General features: G+C 37.2%; 1 long non-coding RNA gene across 1 annotated transcript in view; it reads right to left on the bottom strand.

Moving 5' to 3' along the window:
- Window positions 1-2,821: 2,821 nt before the first annotated feature.
- Window positions 2,822-9,496, bottom strand: part of LOC116700177 (uncharacterized) — a 24,784-nt gene continuing 18,109 nt past the window's right edge. The window contains exons 3-4 of the long non-coding RNA XR_004334589.1: window positions 8,141-8,142; window positions 2,822-2,931 (exon numbers count right to left, since the gene is read on the bottom strand). This is a non-coding gene — a long non-coding RNA (uncharacterized LOC116700177). The remainder of the gene's footprint in view (window positions 2,932-8,140; window positions 8,143-9,496) is intronic.

Below are 9,496 nucleotides of genomic sequence, written 5' to 3' on the forward strand. Positions count from 1 at the left end.
TTTATTCAGTTTTTCTAAAATGATTTTTTCTTCAATAATGGCATTTCTTTTCCATTGACACTTAGTCCTGTACCTTTTTTTTTATTTCATGCCACGTTTCACGACAGTGAGTGGGGTTGTCACCGCCCTCTTACCTTTCAGCCAGTCCCATGCCCCCTGCCGCTCTTAAAGGAGAATTCCAGTCAATTTCAATAAGTAGCTCTGTTGCTTGTAAATTTGGAGTTCTTTCATTAGCAAAAAAAATTAAAACACTGGATCCTGTCTACACCGTGTTATCCTCCAGCTAGAGTTGGCACCCAACAGGCTCAAACAGATTTTAAAAGTGCTTTTAGCCTCTAAACAAATTCAAAATGTCAGTAGAAGTGCCTAGCCATGTGCAGTTAGTCCTTCCGAGTGCACGCAACAAATTTGACTGCAGCAGATGTGACAGAAAGGCGTGTTTAGAATAGTGTGGACTTCACCGGAAAAAAGGAAATAAACAGAGGTATGTGCCTTGGCTGAATTAACACAACTTTTATGCCTTCTTGTCACATGTACTGCAGTCAAATTTGCTGTGTTCACTTGGAAGGAAGCACTGCTCATGGGTAGGCCCTTGTAATGACATTCCAGGCATGTTTAGAGGCTAAAAACAAGTTTAAAACTTGCCCTGTTTATCCTGTTGGGGGCTAACGCTAGAAGGAGGATAACTCGGTGTAGGCAGCACTAATTGTTTTCATTTTTCTCTACTGACAGCTCTCCAAATTTACAAACAGCAGAGCTATGTGTTAAAATTGACCGGAATTCTCCTTTTAAGCTAGCAAGCTCAACAACAGCTACCAGTTTTAGCTAGGTAGCTCCTGTTAGCTAGAGTAACAACAATGTCAAAGTCAGGGTTGTGAGCAACTGCTTTTAATTCTAAAGAGAGACACAACTCTGAAGAGCAAATAGACGGGGAGCTTTATTCGGTTATCGCTCAAGCCAAAAGGAGCTAACTACCACCGCTAACACTGGCTCTTCACTTTGACGCTGAGTAATAATCCAAGCTCACAAGCCAGCCTAGCTAGTTTGGCAGTTAGCGTAAGCCATTTTGACAACTTTGGAGTTGTTACTCTAGGTAACAGGTGCTAACTAGCTAAAGGTTGGCTGAGAGGTAAAAAGTCTGTCAAATTAAATTTGACGTGAAATAAAAGTGTCACTTGTGTAATGCCATTGTGAAATTAAAACATTTTAAATAAGGCTGTCTATAATAAAATAAAAATGATATCCAAAAACTGGAATAACATTTCATAATGAGGCGAATTTTAATACTTTTTGAATTACCTCACGGATTGTTGGTTCATTTATATAAATGATTTTACAGTTTATTCACTTATTTCACACTGTCTTTTTAATTAATATTGATTACGTAATTATGAGGACCAGCTGGTTAACCATCATAATTTGAACCTAACTTAAATTTATTTACTTAATTTATGCACATTCAAAACAGTATAGCAGCAAAGGAATATTTGGTATGAAAAAATATAGTGAAATAATAGTTTTTTTTTGTATTTAGAGTACAACCCTTTCAACCATAATGTAATTTGAACTAATCTAGCTAGCTAGTGTAATACTGAACCCTGTGACAGTGTGAACTAAGTGGAACAATAAACTGGTTAGCTACATTGCAACGTGTTAAGACAGGAAGTAATAACTGCAACATCTTCCACAATCGCCTTATTAAATCTGACATAAGAGTATGTCAACATTTGTACACCATGTAGCTTTTATGAAGATCTAGTTCAGGCCCTGTGAATGTGTTATGAAAGGCATCTAAAGTGTTTCTGGTGCAGTGAAACTATAAATAACCTTGCTTAGGTCTGCCTCTGCTGTAAATAATTCTTGTGACATTTTTGTGCATTTATTTTGAAGATAAGTACGAGGGAGGTAGTAACATACCTCACAGCATGAACTATGACATTTAATGGCCTTATATCTGAATGACCTCACGCTTTAGTCATTGTCTGATTGGTTTCAATGAACGTCTTAGTCATTGAAGCCTCCTATTTTCAAATGTAAAGCACTATCTCAGTATCTAAAGAGATATATTTTCTCAGCCTCACTTAACAAAGCTACTATTTTGGTAGAATTTGACAGTGCACAAAGCAAGCCAAAAAAGAGATTTGACTTGTATACATATGCACCATATACAGTATGTACATAGAATCACACAAAAGCCATTATTTTGAAGTCATTAATAAGCTGCTAAATAATGCCAAAAAAATATAGAATTTATATAGTGTCAGTATTCTACATAACTTTACATTTTGGTTCACAGAATCAATTGGATTACAGTATAAACTAACCTGTGTTTGGATAATTTCCTATGGTGTACTGTATAGTTATACCTTTCTGATTTTGTTGGATGCTACATCCAAGATTTATATATTTGTCAAATTTGTTGTGCTGATTTCTTTTCAATGTTAAAATATTCAAAGTATCTTTGTTTCCAAAAGTAGCTCTAATGGACTTCTTCAAGTTGTCAGTGGAGCAGTGGGTTTTCAGGAGCGAGTTCATTGTGTTTCAAAGACTACTTTTACATGCACTTAAGTGGTTTGATGCTTTTCAGCTTTTCTCAATGACCTGGTTCCTGATGCATACATTAGAAATGAGAAGCTCTTTATCAGTTTAAAGCATTTAGAAAAACTTGGTTAACCCAGCTAGCTTTCTGATGGAATTTGGCCATTTATGCACTTTCTAAAGAGTTTTTTTTTTTTTAATTTTATTTATTTTTTGTACATTTGCTTATGTGCATGACAAGAGACCCAGGACAGGGAAAGTATCATCACTGTGGCAGTAAACTCATGCATCATTGCATCTAGAACAAACCTATTGATTGCCCTATTCTAAATGTAAATGCTTTAGTTTATTAAATAAGCTTTTTCTAATTCCACAGATGAACAGTAAAGAATTCTCACTTTACAGTCCAAATGCTCCAATCAAAAAATATCAATCCTATAACTTAAAAGTGCCCTGCCACACGTATTTGATTACTTTGTGGTCATTTCTGAAGTTCTACCATGGACTCTGTAAACAAGATTTGGGAAAAAATGCCTTGGTTACCTTGTTTCAAGCCATTGTAGCTTGGTAAAGAAAACCTGCAAGAAGACTTTGTGCCAGTTCTCATTAATATTCAACAAGCTAAGCTGTTTGACTCTGATTGGCTAACAGCTAGCCATTTAGAGCTTGGCTATCAGTATCCTTTACCCAGCGAGGTCATGAATAGTAATGGGCTTAGGCAACATGACGTCTGGCTGACCAGCTTTTTGTAATTGGTCTGACTTCTCCGCTCTTTTCTTATCAGTGGCTAGAGCTGACAGGAGGTCGCAGTTCCTTTTTACATTCACAACTTTACACAAACACATAAGGACCTAACATACTTAAAAAATGCAAGTAATAACTGTGTTCTGTGGCAGGGCATCTTTAACAAGTACCTATATAACATATTAGATACACTTAAAATGTGGAGGAGGGATAGGAATAATCTGCTTTCTGGCAAACTGTGTGTAAACTTTGTTTTTTTTTAGGTATTAGACTATTGCAGTGCATCTAAACCAGTTGCCCCCTTTCACGCCTTAACTGGATTTCCGGCAGTAACCTGGTTTCTTATGTGCATGTAAAACAAAGTGGAACTTTGAGAACTCATTTCACCGGGCAGTTATGTGACTTCGGTAGGAACGAGTGGTAGAAATGTACTTTTAGAGATGGAAACAGTGTTTACCATCACAGTTTAAATGTTTGCACAAGTAATTCTGCAACAGACTGAAATTGTACCTGATGTTACATTTGTCAGATAAAATGATAAGAATCTGGCTGATATGGCCTGGCAGTGAGTTAAATATCGGACTCATTTTGTTATATCATGTAGAGTGTGGGGCTTCAATAATTACATTAAAAAAATGAAGTAAATGCTTAAGAAAGCATGTTGAAGATAAACTTTAATGTATGGCTTTTTATGGGAGGCTGTCTTGCTCGAATACAGATGTACAGAATGCGTACATGCAGCCAGTCTCCATGGAAAGGTTTGGCTGTGCCTTGCAGCACATTGCTCTCAGGATGCTTTCAATTTTCTAGTGTTCAGTCTCTCCCTGCCAAAAACCAGTGGTTACTGGCAAGAGTCTACTCTGATCTAGTAGTGATATATTTTGTAAAAAATCCTACATGTAACATGTAGTACCTTAAGTTATGTACAGTTGAAATGTGGAGATGGCATTGCAAAACTTTGTACTTTATGTGTATATCCTTATTATGCACCTTGAGATCTAGAAGAGTGGGCTAAGAGGATGGCTTTACGTGATGCAGCTTTAGATAGATGATGTAATGTTGGTGTCCATAAGGTCGGCCATGCAGCCCCAAAACAAAAATGGCTGCCTTTTTATAGTACTGGCAGTTTCACATTTTACCCAAGGATGCTAATGTTGGATGCTAATTATGACAACTGGTATGGCCTCTGGGTCATCTTATTCACAAGACATATTAACTAATGCTAAGCACATCCATGTTCCCAAGAGGCCTAACCCCCCTGCTTTTAATGACCCATTGCCTTGGGGCTACACCCCCCCTCAGGACAAAATGCCACATGAAACATTCAGCCGACTAATGGAAGAGAAGTTGCAACATGTAAAGCTAACCCTAATAGCAAGATCATGCTTTAAATGCATTTAAAGGGAAATGCCACTTAATTTCAGGATTCAGGTATCGTACCCTAAGGCCTGCTATTGGACTGCATGAGCATTACAAAATTTCCAGTATAATATGTCATGCCAGTAAAAGAGAGGAGCTTCCCCCCCAAAAAATTGTGTTAATATTGATTCCATTGTGAGTCAAATAACAGGGGAGTTTATTTTGTTGGTGTATTATCTTATAAATAATTAAAAACACAGGAAAGTGATGTTGAGCTTAAAGTCTAGAAAGTTGGGCTCCCATTTGTAGTTAATGGAGCAGCATGAGCAACAGCCTCGTATATTTGTCCTTTTAATTTAGAAAAGTGGTCATGATTACAAAGAAAACTTGTCTGTACATTTTTAAACTGAGTGGTATTACTCTTTAACAGGGCTAATTATGTCAGCCTGACTTTTGTCTCTTTATAATGTTTAGGTACAACCATGGTTTATGAACAGACATCAAAAAACAAGAAAACAACAAAAAACAAAAACATTTGAATGTGTTTTGCCCAAATCAGTGTTGGGCTTTGCTGACTTTTTTTCATGAAAAAAGACGAGGCCACCTGAGGCCGGCTGTCTGTTCATGAGAAGGTGAAACAAACTGCCTAAATGTTTCTTCATGTGAAACAATCAGATTGCAAGGCTGCTGTCAAGGTTGTTTCTGGCATTTGGCTAAAGGTTTGCGTGCCATTCTTTTCCCTTGAGATAATTGAATTGTCATAGATTAGAGAAAAAAACAATCTCAGTGCAAAAAGACTGAAGTACTAGTAGGATGCTGTCACTGATAACATAAATAACTCTAAAACTATAAACATCAACAAGATTGCCAAATTAACATCGCTAGTGTTTTGACTTTAATGGTAGTGGAATCTGTTTCTTGGTGATCTTTCTTTAACCTAAACACTGGAATAGTCAATTGCCCAGATGAGCTCCGAGTACATTTCCTGAGGCGTGTTTAGCAATTCCTAACTGTAACGTCAGCCACAACACAAAATCTTCCAAAAATAAATACTTTTAGGGTTCATTACAGTGATTTGTAGTCATTGTGGTATAAAAGGTAAATCATTGAGTGATGTTCCCAGACATCTATGCAAGCTGAAGCAGTTAATGACAAAGTAAGCTTTGTCAGTATGCATCGGATTCATGGGCTGTGATTTACAGTCCAATTAAATCAATTTAAATGTGCATAATTCTTGTTATATTGTCTTATAAAACCTGATTTAGTTTGTGGTTTGGAAAAGACGTGCACACAGGATTTAATTGGAACTGATTTTGCTCACAAGCTTGTGTTGCTACTATTTCTGACATATTGCTTGCAGGACTCTGTCATTAGATAAAATGCTCTCATTGTCACTGACATTGTGGGTTTGACAGATATGTGCCCATAATGCTGAAATATTATTGATAGTAGACCTCCATTTTTTGCCTTTTTATTTATTAGAGGTATGTCAATTTTGTCCCTGTTCCTAAGACTATTTTGAGAAATAATCGGTTTTCGCTGGACAATAGACTACTTCCAGTCTAAAAATAAACTCACTATCACTACAAAAGCCTTAATGTACCAATTCAGTGTTTTACTGCGTTGTTGAAAGGTTACACTAAAGGCCAGAATGGTGTCCCCACCCTCTTTGAAAGTGCCGCAAACAACTAAGCCACAAATGTCTAGAATTGACTTTTGCTTGTTGATACAAATTGTATCTATACCTTGAATGTAACAAAATATGAAATGTATAATATGAAAATAGTTTTATTTAAGTAAAGGGGGGGGGGGGGGAATCAATAATGCCATAATGTTTGTGACACTGTGTGTCACTGGGAGTAGCCCATTGGTATGTACTACTTCTTACTGGGTACAGTAGTTAATTTACAGGGACATTTATGTGCTACATGACAGTGCACAGATACCCTGTGTACAGCAGTAAGCATCGTGTCCTCTCTGTAAATAGTCGTGTGTGTGTGTGTGTGTGTGTGTGTGTGTGTGTGTGTGTGTGTGTGTGTGTGTGTGTGTGTGTGTGTGTGTGTGTGTGTGTGTGCGTGTGTGTGTAAATATAGCAAGCGATTTGTAAATGTCAGTTACTTCAGTTGTTCAAATACTTAATAAATAATTTCTGTGTTGTAACCTGTGCACCCCGGTTAAGTGCATCATCTATTTCCTCTGAATTGACCTGTCCGCTTTACGCTATTTTAATGACAATGTCAGTATTTTTGAATATATTTTGCCTAATAAAAAATGCCAAAGTTATTCTTGGGTGGCTTTATCGAACATAATTTCTTGTGATTCAAGACACGGGTTGTAATGCAGAAATTCTATATTTCGAGGGACAAAGGATTTATTTAACTGAGGGTAACTTAACACCAAACCCAAATCTGTGTCTAGCCTGACAGTTAAACAATATACACAACTTTCATTGGCTGGACAAGAAGCAGAGGAGAGTATTGGTAGCATACTGACACGGAGTGGTGAAGCTTTCACACAGGTTTGGGTTTCTTGTTGAATGCTCTTTTGAGACACAGATCCTTTTTAAAATGGGAATTTATTGGAATGTTTGACAGTTGATTTATTGACTAACCCTGTATGTTGAATTGTGATTTATTTCTACTGTTGAATGATGCACCAATTGTAATTTCCGAATTTAGGTATTTAGGTATCTTGAGGCCAGTTTGCTTTCTATTGCCTGAAAGCAACATGCTGTAGGTTTTCACTGGCCCTCTGGCAATTAGGCTAGTCTTGTTTTCAAGATGTTAAGAATGATATTGTCAATGTAATATTAACTTCAGTTCAGAATCAGTTAATGGCTAAGATCAAGACCAAAGTGATTTTTGATGTGCAAACATTACGCACCTGATACAATTGGTTCAAACACACCAACAGTTGTGGTCAAGTAACTGTGAACCTCTTGACGGCCTTGGAGTTTCTGCTACCATGTAATTTAAAATTTGAATTGTTGGTGTACAAACGAGAAGAGGTACATGTATTTGAACTCGACTTTACAGACATACAGTGTAATACTCAGGTTAAGTCCCACGTACATTTTAAATCACATACTTGGTTGTTTTCTAATAATTGAGAAATGCAGTGGTCATGTTTTTGAAGTGCGTATCTTATTTGAGTAGACCGATGTGTCTGCAATGTAACAACGGAAAATACCAAGCAAGTTTTTCTTGTGTTGTGATGATCTGCAGTATTGTAATCCACTCCGATCGGATAGCATTGCTTTTATAGACCAAAATATACAAAAATAAACTATTTGGGTCCATGGGCTCAAACAAAATGTAAGTCTTAATGACAAAATGTGTTTCTCTCCATAAATAAAGCAAAATTCTGTTCAAACTGTTTTATTGTTTTTAATGAGGACAGAACAAAACGATATATTAAATTGTGACATCTGATGTATAGAAGGGTAAGAAAATATTTCCATATGTCAGATATCTCAGAATGCTTATAGATTAATATGTACAGCTCTCATCCTCCAGCAGTGTGCATATGCATGTAACATTTCTTGGTTTTCAAGTCTTTTCTGTACTAACTACTCAATAACGGTTGCACTTCATTAATAAGTTAGCATAGAACAGAACACAGTTTAGTCATACTGAAATAATAGCATAATACTTTATCCACGACAACTGAATAGATGGCTTGAAACGGCTGCTCATTGTAAACAGTCTCCATTGTTTGTTAGAGGGAGGTACACACATGAGGAACAATGTGTCCACAGAATGTAATGTCTTATTTTAGTGTAGTGGTCTCAAAGGTTTGATAGTGGTGTGGCCAAGCCCGGTTGAATTAAAAGCAGTTCATCAAAACCAAGTGGTAAACTTGGTACTGCTGTACATGTAGTCAAACATCACTAAAAGATGCACATTTTTGCCAAAATGCAACCAGGTTGTGACATTTTCTTCCTGTGTCCTTTTTTGGGGATGTATTGGCTAAATGTTTTCCACAGAATCGTTAAAGTGATAACATCCAAATCCATCTTGGGTTTGATTAAACTTGCATAGTTCTTCAGAAGTTGGGCACAAGAGAGGCCGTGTTGTCACCTTTCTGCTTCTAATGCCTTCAACCCCTCTGTGTATGTACAGCAGCTGTAGTTGTGCAACAGGTTCCACAGCACATGCACACTATCTGCTGGGCAAATGGTGTAATGGCTCAGGACATGTCATTAAGACATAGGCATGTAAAAAAAAAAGCTTTTACATTAATTCCTTTCACATACAAACACTAAAATGGCCTGTTTAACTAACGCTACCCAATACAATAAAAGGCCACAGCCGCTGAGACCTTTTGTCCCTCACTGACTTCAACATATAAATATAAATGAGTGAATTAAAGCAGGACATCTGTTGCAGAAGGAAATCTTGATTTCAGCAGCTGTTTTTACACCACCTACAGCATAGTGTACTGTAAATAAAAAGGCAGATTGTGTAGACTGTGATGCAACACAAACTAATATGATAAAGGAGGATTAGACAGGTCGGTTCTCTTGGCCTGCTGACTGGTTTTGACACAAAAAACCACGAGTCTGGTCATCATCAACCTTGATTTTTGAGAAGTACATGCCATCTTGCTTTTGATTCGGCCGCAGTGAGCAGCTCATTCAGTGAGTTGAGACTGTGGGAGGTCATCTTGCCCTGCAAGTGAAGGGATGAGTCAACATGCACACGCAGTGACGTCTCTGCTGTGCTCTCCCTGGTAATGTTGAAGCACCAGCCAGTCTCCAGGGATTCTTTTATCTACTCATTGTTTTTAGTTCCAGGTCAGTGACTTTTAGAGCTTAAACCTTTAAAATGATCATTCAAATATGTAAAAAAAAAAA

Source organism: Etheostoma spectabile, chromosome 13 (assembly GCF_008692095.1).
Source record: "Etheostoma spectabile isolate EspeVRDwgs_2016 chromosome 13, UIUC_Espe_1.0, whole genome shotgun sequence".
Taxonomy (NCBI): Eukaryota; Metazoa; Chordata; class Actinopteri; order Perciformes; family Percidae; genus Etheostoma; species Etheostoma spectabile.